At 49.5% G+C, this 12,266-nt stretch overlaps 1 protein-coding gene across 1 annotated transcript in view; it reads left to right on the forward strand.

Moving 5' to 3' along the window:
• The window catches only part of SAMD8 (sterile alpha motif domain containing 8), a 113,475-nt gene that overhangs the window by 21,482 nt on the left and 79,727 nt on the right, over nt 1–12,266 (forward strand). The window lies entirely within an intron of this gene.

Genomic DNA, 12,266 nt, shown 5'->3' on the forward strand with positions numbered 1-12,266 from the left:
GAAGGAAGCCATGATGACAGTTAAACCTCACTTGCACAACATTCCAACTCTGGGAGCAGGAGTGTGAGGGCCCAGGCACATTTGCTGCAGCTTCAAGTTAGGTTCTAGGCCCAAGGAGTTCTTGCTGGCAGCCAGCCCCTTCCCCACTTTCTTGTCCTTTTCTACCTTTCTTTTAGATGTATGGCCTTCTTCGTCACTCCCCCCCTTTCCTTTGTCTGACCAGAGCCTGCTAGCCTGAGCCATTGTGAATCTGGATTGGAAGGTCCAAGATTTCTGATGTTGCAGGTCTATGGCACCCTCAGTGCGTGCAGAGAGTAGTTGGCCAGTGGAAAGGGCACACAGCTGAGTGCGGAGCCAGCCTGGGGTTAGACAGCCCTGCCTTGGACCACTGGAGGGAATGGTTCACAGCTGTCATCCTGGGAGACCAGCAGCCACTGGGTTAACTTACCAAGGAATTGGAAGAGAAGTTCTAAGCTGCAAAGCTGTGTCTGTGCAGTGAAATGTGTGTTTGGAGAGCTTGTCAGATTGAAGGCGGGAAATTCTCTGTGGTACTGGGCAGAAAGTGCCGTGTAAGCTGGAGTCACGACATGTTCAGGGCCAGAAAGCCAGGGAAGGCATGTGGGTGGGACAGGCTCTGAGAACCAAGGGAAGAAGAAAGACAGGAATGGGCTAACTGGGAAGCATGGAGATGAGTGACAGGAGGGAATGTTAATGATTTGTATGACAAGTGCAGTTGGCCTCCCTGTTGGCCAGTTCTGTGGATGCCAGGCGTGGGAGGTACAATGTGAGCATGGCAGGCCAGGAATTCAGAGACTATAAGAAAAGGCTGGTAGCCTCAGAGACCATGGGGATCATGTCAGAAGGACCCAAAGGACAGATTGGAGAGGCTCCCACTTACTGCAGAGGGGACAGTTAGAACATCAGTAATACAAACAGTTCCAGTGGATTGAAACACATTAACACTTAAATCATAATGATACTTAAAGCAATTATTCTCTGTTGGGTGGTGCCAGGAAAGTGGCTTCTCATTTTGAAGACAGCTCTATCAAGGGAAACAGTCTAGCACTCACTGTTCCTTTTGGATACAAACTGTAACACCGGGTAGATGAGGGAGAGTGTCTCTTTTATAACATAGTGGTAGATAATAGAGAGCTGCTGGATCCAGGCGCTGAGCCCTGACTGCTGACAACTAAGAAGCGACACACAGGGCTGTGGCCAGTGTCCTTTCTCCAAAGCAAAGCCTGAAGTTTATCAGAGTCCTCAGAGTACAGGTCTAACAGATGATATGCTGTAGAGTCAGAGAACAACTAAATTATCTTTTAGAACTACATTGTGGAATATCACTGATGAAATGCTATAGCATCTTGGGTTTTCCTCCAGAATAACATAGTTTTAAAACTGCAATACTGTAGTGCTGGGATGATGAGCATTGGCAGAAGTGGGAATGAGCAAAGCTTGGCAGTAGGTGATGGTTGGATAGGATTGGATGATGATACAAAAGAAGTTCCTGTTTGTCTCTCATCTGTGTGTGTGTGTGTGTGTGTGTGTGCGTGTGTGTATAGTTTCTCCATAAGAAAACATGTTGAAAGGCTGGAAGTAGCCGCCTCCAGGAATTTGATTCTCCCAGGTCCATGGTTGATGAAGTAGAGATCACCACCTAGCAGTGTGGATGGAGGGAAGCCAGAATGTGGGACTTCCTCCTGCAGTACCCTGCTTCCTGGAGTGGAACAGTGACAAAGAGAGGACCCTTTTTTTGAGTCTGTCTCAAGCTGTAACCTAAAAAGTGCCTCTGTCAGAATCGCCTGGGGCCTAGGACTCTGCATTTTAACAGGCTTCTAGGGGAGTCTGCTACCAACTACAATTTGCTAGTAGTTGCCTGGGATGTGGCTAAGAAGGCAAGAGAAAGGCAAGAAGGGCTTTCAGTCAGAATCCTCCCAGAAGGATTGCACAGCTGGGCGCTCTTGCTCCAGGCTCCATCCATGGTGTTTATTGAATGAGAGAGGGGCTTGGTGAATGGGTGGCAGGAGTGGATGAGTTAAGTGAGAGCTGAGTGACTGATAAAGGCCTCAGAGGCTATGCTGTTGCGGAGGCAGGACTGAGACTCGGGAGAGGGAGGGGTTAAGTGTCGCTTGGAACCTGCAGCTGCTTCGACCCCAGGGCTGGGGCCCACCTGTGGTGAGTGCCCCAAGGTGTGGCCTCCAGCCTCTGGAGAAATCAGCTCAGCTGCTGGGTCTCCTAAGCACTAAGGCTGCAGAGGCCTTGGTTGTGAGATGCCTCAAGCTCAGCCCATTTGTGACACCCTATCTTCTGCTTGGGCAGTGGTACAAGCTGGGTTCAAAAAAAGAAAAAGTGGTTCAAGCCCTTTTGAATCCTGCCTGCTAGTAACAGAGACTTTGAGAAGAGGCAGCTGTAGGAGACCCTCGTGTTGATTCCATTCTGCTACCTCCATCTGCCTCCTTTGATCACTGAAGCTGACCTCACTGCCAGTAAGGCCACTCTTCCTTCATTGCACAGAGGAGAGAACAATCGTGGACCCCACGTCTGCGCTGAAAGCCCCGGCTGGATTTCCAGACAGAAGAGGAAGTGGTGTGGTCTGCCCAGAGCAGCTTGGCATGCACAGGGAGCTCTGGGATCTATTATCCTCCAGCGTGCAGATTTGATGGGGAAAGAGAACAAAGCACAGAGCTGTCCAGAACCCACAGACCTGGAATAGTTCCAGCTCCTGAAGGCAGCCGTGTACATCCCTTTGCCTCACTCCCAGATCTCTAATTCTTGGAGAGGCCAGGAGTGTCTGTTTCCCAGATCACAGCCAAAGTGGAAGGGGAAGACAGATCTGTTCTGTTTGGTTTCCATAGATTCGACCCAGAGATTAACTGCCAAGGTCTCGATGACACACACAATATCAATCACAGACAAAATGTCATAATGAGAGCTGGGCTGACTGTCAGGAGAGGCCTTCAGGTTCCCATTACAGCTTCATATTTAAAGATATGATCCCAGGAAATCGGATGCCAGCTCTGACGGCCACTTGGCCTGTGTGCAGCTGCAGTCTTTTTCTGACTCTAAGAGCAGTGAACTAAGGCTCCTTAAAAAGGATCAGACGGGCTGGTGCGCTGCAGCAAGTTAAGCTGCCATCCACAATGCCAACATCCCACATGGGCACAAGTTTGAGTCCCAGCTGTTGCACTTCCAATCCAACTCCCTGCTAATGTGCCTGGGAAAGCAGTGGAAGACAGCCTAGGTATTTGTGCCCCTGCCAACCATATGGGAGAGCACTACCCACTGGATGGGGTTCCAGGCTTTGGGCTCTGACCTGAACCAGCCCTGACCATTGTGGCCATTTGGGGTGGGGGTGGTAAACCAGCATATTTAAGATCTCTCTCTCTCTCTGGCATTCTGCGTTTCACGTACATAAATAAAAAGTCTTGTTTTTAAAGGAGGACAGACAGGCAACACACAAGAAGAAAGAGGGCTGGGTGTTACGAGAAAGCTGAACACTGGCCTTAGTTGGTATGAGGTATTAGGTAGTAGAGGGGGCTGTACACTGAAAGGCGAGTGATACCTACTCTGAAGGGGTCACACTTGCTGCTCCATGTAGTGGGCCAAGCCCAGATTTTCTGATATTTTAAGATACCACAAAGTCATATTTTTTGTGAGGGATATACTAATTTACACATGGAGTCAGTTATGGGAGATGCTGTGCCTGCCCTATTCTATCCGCCAGTTCCCATCACCATAGCCTGCGTGGACAGCTTGCTTTTGCATAAGCAGCTTCTGCTTCATGTAGCCATTTGCAGGCATTTTATTTTGAAGCCTGAAGTTGACAACGCTAGAAGCTGATACACACGAAGGGCAGGAGTCTGTGGCAAACACCTCAGTCCCTCAGCCCTGCAGCCACCCTCCTTGGAGTCCCTGGTGCCCAGAACTGGGACTGCTCACTCACCCATTTTTTCTTAGCCTTCTCCCTTCCAACCCTCGGGCTCTTCACGACGCTTCCTAGAGCAAAAGAGCAACTTTCATATGAACCCTGGTGTTAGGTTGTGCTCTTGGGGAAACCTAACCCAAGTTATATCTCATTTAATAGCATTTATGTACTATGGTGCGTGTGTATATTCCAGAACATCACATAGTTACCCCATAAAAATGTATGAATGTTGTTCATGTAAGATGAAACCTTAAATAAATATACTATGAAAACAGAGTGCCAAAGGTCTAGAGTACTTAGCCGTGAATGCGTGGACGCCACTGCCTGCAGTGAAGCAGTAGCAGTGTTGCTGGCACACATTGTCCAAGGAGGAAAGCAAAGAGTTGGATCCAAATACACAACTGTAATTTGTACACCATAATTTGACTTTATGCAGACACACACAGCCTTCATATATAGCTTTCGATACTAGAATAGAAAGTGCACTTCGGTTTCAGTCCTGTGGGTAAGTGGCAGGACTGAAGGAGATTTTTTTTCTTCATCCTCTGTTTTGGGACTGTTATAATAAAATCTTATTTGACAATTAAAAAGAAAAACAAACACAGGTTGTCTGTATTGTTTAACTGTCACAGCCAAACAGAGAAGCCTGGGCAGGAAGCTGCCCGTGACTCATCACCTGCAACTCCTGCCCTTGATTCTTGCTGTGCCCTCACAGCCCCTCTGATCACTGAGGGCTCTCAGTATCACCACGTCCCCTCTCCCTGAATCTCAGCTTCTCTTCTGATGAAATGGACTTAGAATCAGAGTGGTGTACAAAACCCAAACTGGCACCAGTGTTGTGGCACAGCAGATAAAGTTACGTCATTCCATACGGGCCCCAGTTCAAGCCCTGGCTGCACTGCTTTCTATGCAGTTCCCTGCTAATGGACTGTGAGGAGGAGCAGAAGATAGCTTGAGTATTTGGGCTCCTGGTACCTAAATGACAGACCCAGATGAAGTGCCTGTGGCTGTGGTGACTATCCAGGAAGTGAGCCAGGAGATAAAAGATCTCTCTATGTCTCTGCCTCTCACTTTGTAACTCTGACTTTAAAATAAATAAATAAATAAATCTTTCTTTTAAAGATTGATTTATTTATTTTTATTGGAAAGGCGGATAATACAGAGAGAAGGAGATACAGAGAAAGATCTTCCATCCATTGGTTCATTCCCCAAGTGGCCACAATGTCCAGAGCTGAGCCAGTCCAAAACCAGCAACTTCTTCCCAGTCTTCCATGCAGGTGCTGGATCCCAAGGCTTTGGGCCATCCTCTGCTACTCTTCCAGGCTGCACACAGGGAGCTGGATGGGAAGTGGAGCAACCAGGACATGAACTGGCGCTCATATGTAATTCTGGTACATACAAGGATTTAGCACCTTGACTATTACACCAACCCCTAAATAAAAATCTTAATTTAAAAACAAGCTGAATTATTTCGCTATCTAAGGTGGCATATGGGAGAAACGGCATTGCTCATTTCCAAAGGGAATGAAGTCTCATTGGAACCCTTGTGCCTGCAGAGATTGTCCAGAGAGCCAAGCCCGAGAATGAGAGTAAATAAAACAAAGTCAGTCTTTTTAAAGGCCTGCCGCACAGACGTCTCCCTGAACAGCGTACACTGTGACTCAAAGACCCTTTTAAATGGGAGTAAGATAAGTCCCTCAGCATGGCCTAGAAAGTGGTGGAGGGAATCAGGGAGAACCGGATTGTTGCGTCCAGTCAAGCTCCAGAATTTGAAATTTCGTGAAACATTCCAGAAAGGAGATGAGAGGTTGCCTTAAGATGGGTGGAGGAGTGGGTGGGCTAAGACCTAGGAGTTTCGAGGGCAGAGGGAGCCTGCGGATTCCTGAGAGACAGGGAATCCCAGTGTTGGGCTTGGGATTGCCACAGCTGCCGCTTTTCTCATCCTGAGGGCTGCCTTGCAGGGCCTCGGCCCACCAGCAAGGGGGAGCATCTTCTACGAGCTGCACGGTTCTAAGGGGAACACGCACAGGAGTGGGGCTTTTGTCTTCCCTCTAAATGTCCCAGAAAGGTATGGATTATCGCTGCACATTTAGAAAAGATGGTTACCTAAACAGAAGAAAATAAAAGCCGCCTGTAGCTTCCTCACACTGGAGGGAGGCTGGGAGCCAGTGTTAACTCTGGTGATGTGTACTGAGATTTAAGAAAAGAATGCTACTGACTTCTGCTCGTTAACTTCTAATGTCTTCTCTCTGCCCACCCTGGCTGTTTTTGCTTTGACTTCCTGAAAGCACACAAGCATGGCTGCAGTGTGGTTTTGCTGAAGATTAAGGCTGAAAGTGAGGTGACAGCAACAGCCAACCCCAGACTGGCACAGCTCTCAGGTCCTTCATGAATGCTGGGATATTTGGGGAGGTGGGGGTTTGGGGAGAGACTCCAGGCTATGGTTCTGGAAACTTATACAGTTTTCTTAGGAAAAAGAAAACCAAGTAGGTCCAGGGCCTTGGAAGAAGTTGGTGCAAGTGTGGGGTTCTGAGGCTTCGGGGTGCATCAGCGTGTGAGGGAAAGTTCTGTCACCCTTTCTGCCCTCATCTCGTGATATCAGAGCCTGGCCCCTCATCTACCCCGTAGCCTATTCTCAAGCCTAACCCAAGCAGGCTGACTGAGGGGGTGATCCCAGCGCTCAGGCTTGGGAATGTGAAGCAGCACGGCTTCTTTCTCAGCTGCCCCTGCAAAGCTGTACTCAGGTGTCACACACATGTCTAACACAGGGAGGGCTGGGCTAGGCCAACAGTGAGCGAGGGAAGTCGACAGGCATGGGGTGACCCGAGTCACAAAGGTTTCCATCCTCTCAAGGTTTTTTGACTGGTACAGCAGTTTGTACTATTTCAAAGGTATTGTCTGTCTGCGCATGTGCGACCAGACATCATATTTTAGGTTCCCAGTGCGTTGGAGTTGTAGGGCAAGATAGTCTGTGCTTAAATGCTTGCACACCGCATTTCTTCCTTGACACCATCCAAATTGGGTTTAGAATGTGCTTTCAAAGAAGGAAGAGAGTAAAAAATATTACTGTGGTTGGGTAAATGACTCTATTAGGAGAGTAATACCTACTGCCAGTATGTAGGAAGATGGAATTTGGCAGCACCGACCATGTATAAATACATACATATTTTTAATTTATGACAAGTCAGTACTTGTCTTTATGCACTTTAAGTATACTAAAATGGTCCCAAGCAGGGAACGAAAGTTGTGGATTTAAAAAAAAAAAAACAAAAAACTTAAAACTTGGATGTGAAAATCTAGGAATTTTTTTGTTGTTATTGTTGCCTGTAATTTCATTCTTAATGTATCAGAAATAATCCAGTTTAACAGATCTTTTTTTCCTTTTTGGATTCTGGCAAGCATGTTAACAGGAGGTAATTATATGAATTAATATGAAATCCTTTTTATTAAAACAGCAGAAAAACCTTCATTTAAGAGGTAATTTGATAGTCCTTCTCCCATGGTGTTGATGTCATGAACTTGTAGGATTAACTCCTCAGATGACTCCAGAGTGCTTCAGGGTACTAATTGATGAACTCCTAACTCACATCTCTCATCTTGGTTTGGCAGAGGTGGGGCTCCCGGAAACCATGAGAAGAGTAGAGGCCTGTGCTGGGCTTCCTTCTCATACTAGGCAGCCAGCTGGGATAGCCTTGAGCAGGCAGCAGTGGGGAGCTCTGGCATGGGAGATCAGAGCCCGTGACGTGTGACTGGGCCAGCTGTGGTTCTCGACTGCTAAAGCAGCTAGGCCTCTGCTTCCTCTGAAGCTGTGTGGAAGCTTTTCTCAGCACCTGCCCACTGCCCATTACCTCCAGACAAGCCCCCGTTGTGTAGGGAGAGCTGTGCTGGCTGCTTCCCCATACAGACTGCTGTTCCTTACTGGACCCATGTCTCAGATGCCCTGAAGACGAGCTCTGGGCCTGCGGAATCCCCGGGCTCTTGACCACCACAACTCACTAAGAAAGCAAGGCCCTTACTGCACCTGAGGCCATGATGGTAGAGTTGGTAACTTTCCTGTGTGCCTCGCAGTTATCTACTTCCAAAACATATGCCCAAGTTGGGAAGAGCTGTCCCCACTTTACCGTTAAAAAAAAATCAGGGTTAGGGAGGTTAGGAATTGTGACAGCCTAGTAAGTGGGGTCCCAGCCAAGCAGCCTGTGTGCTGGCCTGTGTCAACAGACACTTTGCTGTGTTCCTCGTTCCTTCGGGCAGGCCCCTGGCTTTTCAGTTGGATATGCTTCCCTCCCCAAATGCTGTGGGGTTGTGGCAAGAGTTCTCACTGGCCTTGCAGTCTCACATCCCTGTAACATAGGGTTAATGTCCGCCTGTTAGTGACTGGCTGTCAGACTGAGTGAAGCCATCTAAGGCTCTGGCACCTGAGCATGAGCTCCAAGAATGGGGAAGCACGGACAGGGAGCAGGGAGGGCAGGTGGTGACTTCCGCTGTGCTCTGAGCAAGAATAAGGAAGAGGGAGTGGAGCAGTGTGGCCAGGGTCAAGGGTCTGTCTGTGTGAGACTCAGTGGCTCCCTGTGAAGTGCCAGCAAGGCTACTGGGAGATAGGAAAAGGTTTGGCGGAAACTTGACATCCAGTGACCAGATCAGGCCCAGCACCATCAAGGGTCACTAGAAGCAGAAATTCAGTTGGTATCTACTGTGGCCTCAGGCTGAGAGGACAGCCAGCACTGACTTCTGTCTTTGGGAGGCATCCCTCAGGGGTGAATCCCTCTGTTCCCTCCCTACTCGGGGGGCGCCGGGCCATCAGAGAGAAACACAGCCTATGTGTAGCAATGTGACCTCAGGCAGACAACTCAGCCTGCCACGTCTTAGCTTGCTCACATGTCTTAGCTTGCTCACCTGTGGAGCTCACCTGCTGCACCCATCACTGGAGCCCTTGCAGAATGGGAGCAATGTGTTTGGACTTAGGAGGAGGAGGTGAGCTGAGAGGACCCTGCTGGGCCCTTGGCCAGCCTGGAAGAGCACTGCCAGCTCCCGCAGTTGGGGAGTTTCTGGGGAAAGCCACGCTGGCCCTGCGGTTGGGGAGGGCAGCTCAGCCTTTCCCTGCGGGGACTCTGCTAACAGCCCCGCCCGTGGCCTCAGTGCCTCTGTCTTCTGCCCTGGCAGCCACAGGCGCTCCACCCTGCCTCCCCCAGATTCCTTTCCTGCCTCCGCTAACCTGGGACTTGGATGTTCCCCAGTGGACGACTTTCTGATGGCTTTCGGGAGTGAGGGCACAGTGACTCCTAGCTTTGCATTTGTCCTTGAGAGCTGATTGATCACCCCAGCTCTCCTTCGGCCCACCCCATCCCCATTCCCACCCCATTCCCAAGACTCTCCTTGTTAGGAACTCAACAGAGAAAGCTCTGAATTGATCAGGGGATCTGAATGATTTTCTTGTGACACCAACCACTAGAGGCCACAAGAAAAAGGGCAACAGAAAAAGCAATGGTATCACTGAGTGGCCTGTCCAGACCTCACTCCACAGCCCCACCCTTCTCACCCCAGAGTCTTCCTGGCCAGTTGTAGCCCCATAGTCCCAACAGCTTTGAGGGTTCACTGGAGCCACACAGCATAGAGTACTTTGCACTTGGTGACAGCCCTGGTCTGAGACATGCCTTACCCTGTTCTCCCAGATGCTAAGCTGCCTGGCCCAAGTGCCCCAAACTTCCATGACTCACCCCTTTCCTCATCATGGCTGCTGGGGTTATGTTGCTCCCCCCACCCACCTGCTCCATCTGACCATCCTCCAGAACTTGGTAGGCATCAGGTGGTGGTGGCAGGGGGTGGGGGGCGCTTCCAGAGCTATCCTGTTACCTTGCAGAAGTCGACACTGCTCCCCCTAACATTTTTGTTTGTCTGTGTCTCTGTGGACCCCTGTGGGATCTTGTGGGAGATATAGAGTATGATACGATGTACCCAGAACCCCAGAAACTGTATCGCATCCTGCTGTCCCTTAGGAACAATCATGGAGCTGAAAGTTCTGATTTAGAGGAAAGTGAAGAGACTTCCCATGAGATTTCTAGAAAAAGGACAACAAGAAACTTTCACACGATGTCAGCTGCCCTGTACATTCCCAGAAACACAGTGAAGCTTGGGCCTCTGAAGCCCACGTAGAGAACACTTCACCACACCCCAGCGACACCAGTGTCCCCACTCCAGTGCCTTACCTGTACACGGGGCCCAGCCAGCTCAGGAGACACTGCTCCGTGTGGCATGTGGTGGCCACACACCCCGACTGGCATCGCAGAGCCTATTTTTAGGGTCGGATCTGCTGACGCTGACCTTGTCTGCCGCCCAGTCTGAGAGGAGACCTGCGGCATCTGCTTGCAAAGGGATTCGATTCACCAGGATGACCTAAACCCTGGAATGGGAAGTCGTGCACCTGGAGCCCATGCACTTTCCCTTGGCTGGTCACAAAGGCAGGGCATGTGGCTGCCAGGGCGGGTACAGGCAGAAATTTCCCAGCTTTGTTTTTGGGCAATGGACGAGATCAAGTGTCTGTGTAGCTCTGCCCCAAACCCTATGCCGGAACAGCTGGAGCAGGGGTTTTGCCCACTGGCACAGGGCCCATAGGAAGGAGAAGAATGCTCTGGTCCAGTCTGCTGAGCTTGTGGAGCCATCACTCAGGGGGCGAAGCTGGCACAGGGATGGTGTCGATGGAATGCTTGCCGCATCACAGGTTGTGAGTGACCAGTGAAAGCCTGCATACAACTATCATCTTGGGGTCAGTGTCATTGTGCCTTCTTCTGTGAGACCCACAAGAACCCAGGCCTCTGGGCTGTGGTGGGGAAATGGACGCCATCCCAGCCCCCTGTGTGGTTGTGAGGACTGAGTGGGAACAGGTCTGGAATGGTACTGCACCATGTCTGGCACACAGAAGCATTTTAAATGCTGACCGGTCATAGGATACCCCAAACATCCCAGGCCAACAGCCACTGCCAGCTTTCCCGTTTCACTTCTTCCCTTTCTCCTTGGCTGTAACCCTCTTTGCTTCCCCCCACCCCCACTAGTGCTCCCTCCTTTTTGAGGCTAGAGTTGGGGAGGGGTCTGGGCCATCTCAATCTAGTACAATCTCCCCAGGCTGTCCTGCAGTTCACTGTAGCGAATGATGCTGTTTTCCATTCTTACCCGTCATCATATCCTCATTCTGAGCATCCATAATGAAGGATTGAGGGGAATGAGGTCCCAGTCAATCTCATCCCTCACTTTTAATGTCGTCTTCCTGTGCTGGGGTGGTTGTATTGTCCTCTCTAACTGTATTCAGCAAACCAAAGGCCTTCTTCTCAACTTGTAGGCTTAACAGCTGCCAGTTTTATCAACACTGATTATTTCTGCCAGTACTTTTCATAGTGAAACTGCCAAATGATTTAGCTCTTATTGATTTCTTGGTGCAAATAATATTCACAAGGCAACAGCAGGGAATCTGAATAAACAGCAAGGTCATTCCTGTTGTCAAGTGTGGAGTCAGAACAGCGGGGTTTAAAGGACGCTTCTGCAGTCACCCAAGGACTAAAGGAGTCAGAGAGACTGGAGCTGACAGAGGCCTGAGAAAGATTTCTTTTTAGCTGGGAGCCTGATGGGGCAAGTCAGGGGCTCAGGAGGCAACAGGGGTCTCTGAAGATGAAAGGTCAGCAGGGGACAGACATCAAATACCTCAAGACCCTCTGAGCCAGCCCGCGAGGCAGCCAAGGAATAGATAGGTAAGAAATAATGAAGAAATTTCCCACCATCTGCAAGGTGTCCAGAGATGGCTTTGATGGGCCTCTGGATTTTCAGTTCCATTACAGTAAACCCTAAATGTTTTTCATCAGAGGACTGGAAACCCCTTCTCCGTCTCTTCTACTTTAAAACATGCCGCCAAGGATAGGTATTACGGCACAGTCGGTAAGCCACGCAAATCACAGTGCTTATTCAAATCCCAGCTCTACCACTTTCAGACACCTTCCTTCTGATGTGCCTTGAGGAGACAGCTGATGATGGCCCAGGAGCTTGAATCCCTGCCACCTAAACAGGCCGGCATAGAGTTGCTAATTCTCCCTGGCCCAGTGACTGTGGTAGAAATGTGGGGAGTAAATCAGCAAATGATCTCTCCCTCTCCTTTACTCCCCTCTGCCTTTCTAATTAATTAACTAAATCTTTATATTTATCTATCTCTATATAGATAGACATAGAGATAGATATATGCCCCAGAGATGATGTCAATGAGGACTGGAAAATCACAGCATTCCAGAGAGGAGACTGGATGGAGTTCTAGGCTCCTGGCTTTGACCTGTCCAGCCATGGCCTTAGCAGCCATTTGTGAAGT

This window comes from Ochotona princeps, chromosome 13, assembly GCF_030435755.1.
Source record: "Ochotona princeps isolate mOchPri1 chromosome 13, mOchPri1.hap1, whole genome shotgun sequence".
Lineage (NCBI taxonomy): Eukaryota > Metazoa > Chordata > Mammalia > Lagomorpha > Ochotonidae > Ochotona > Ochotona princeps.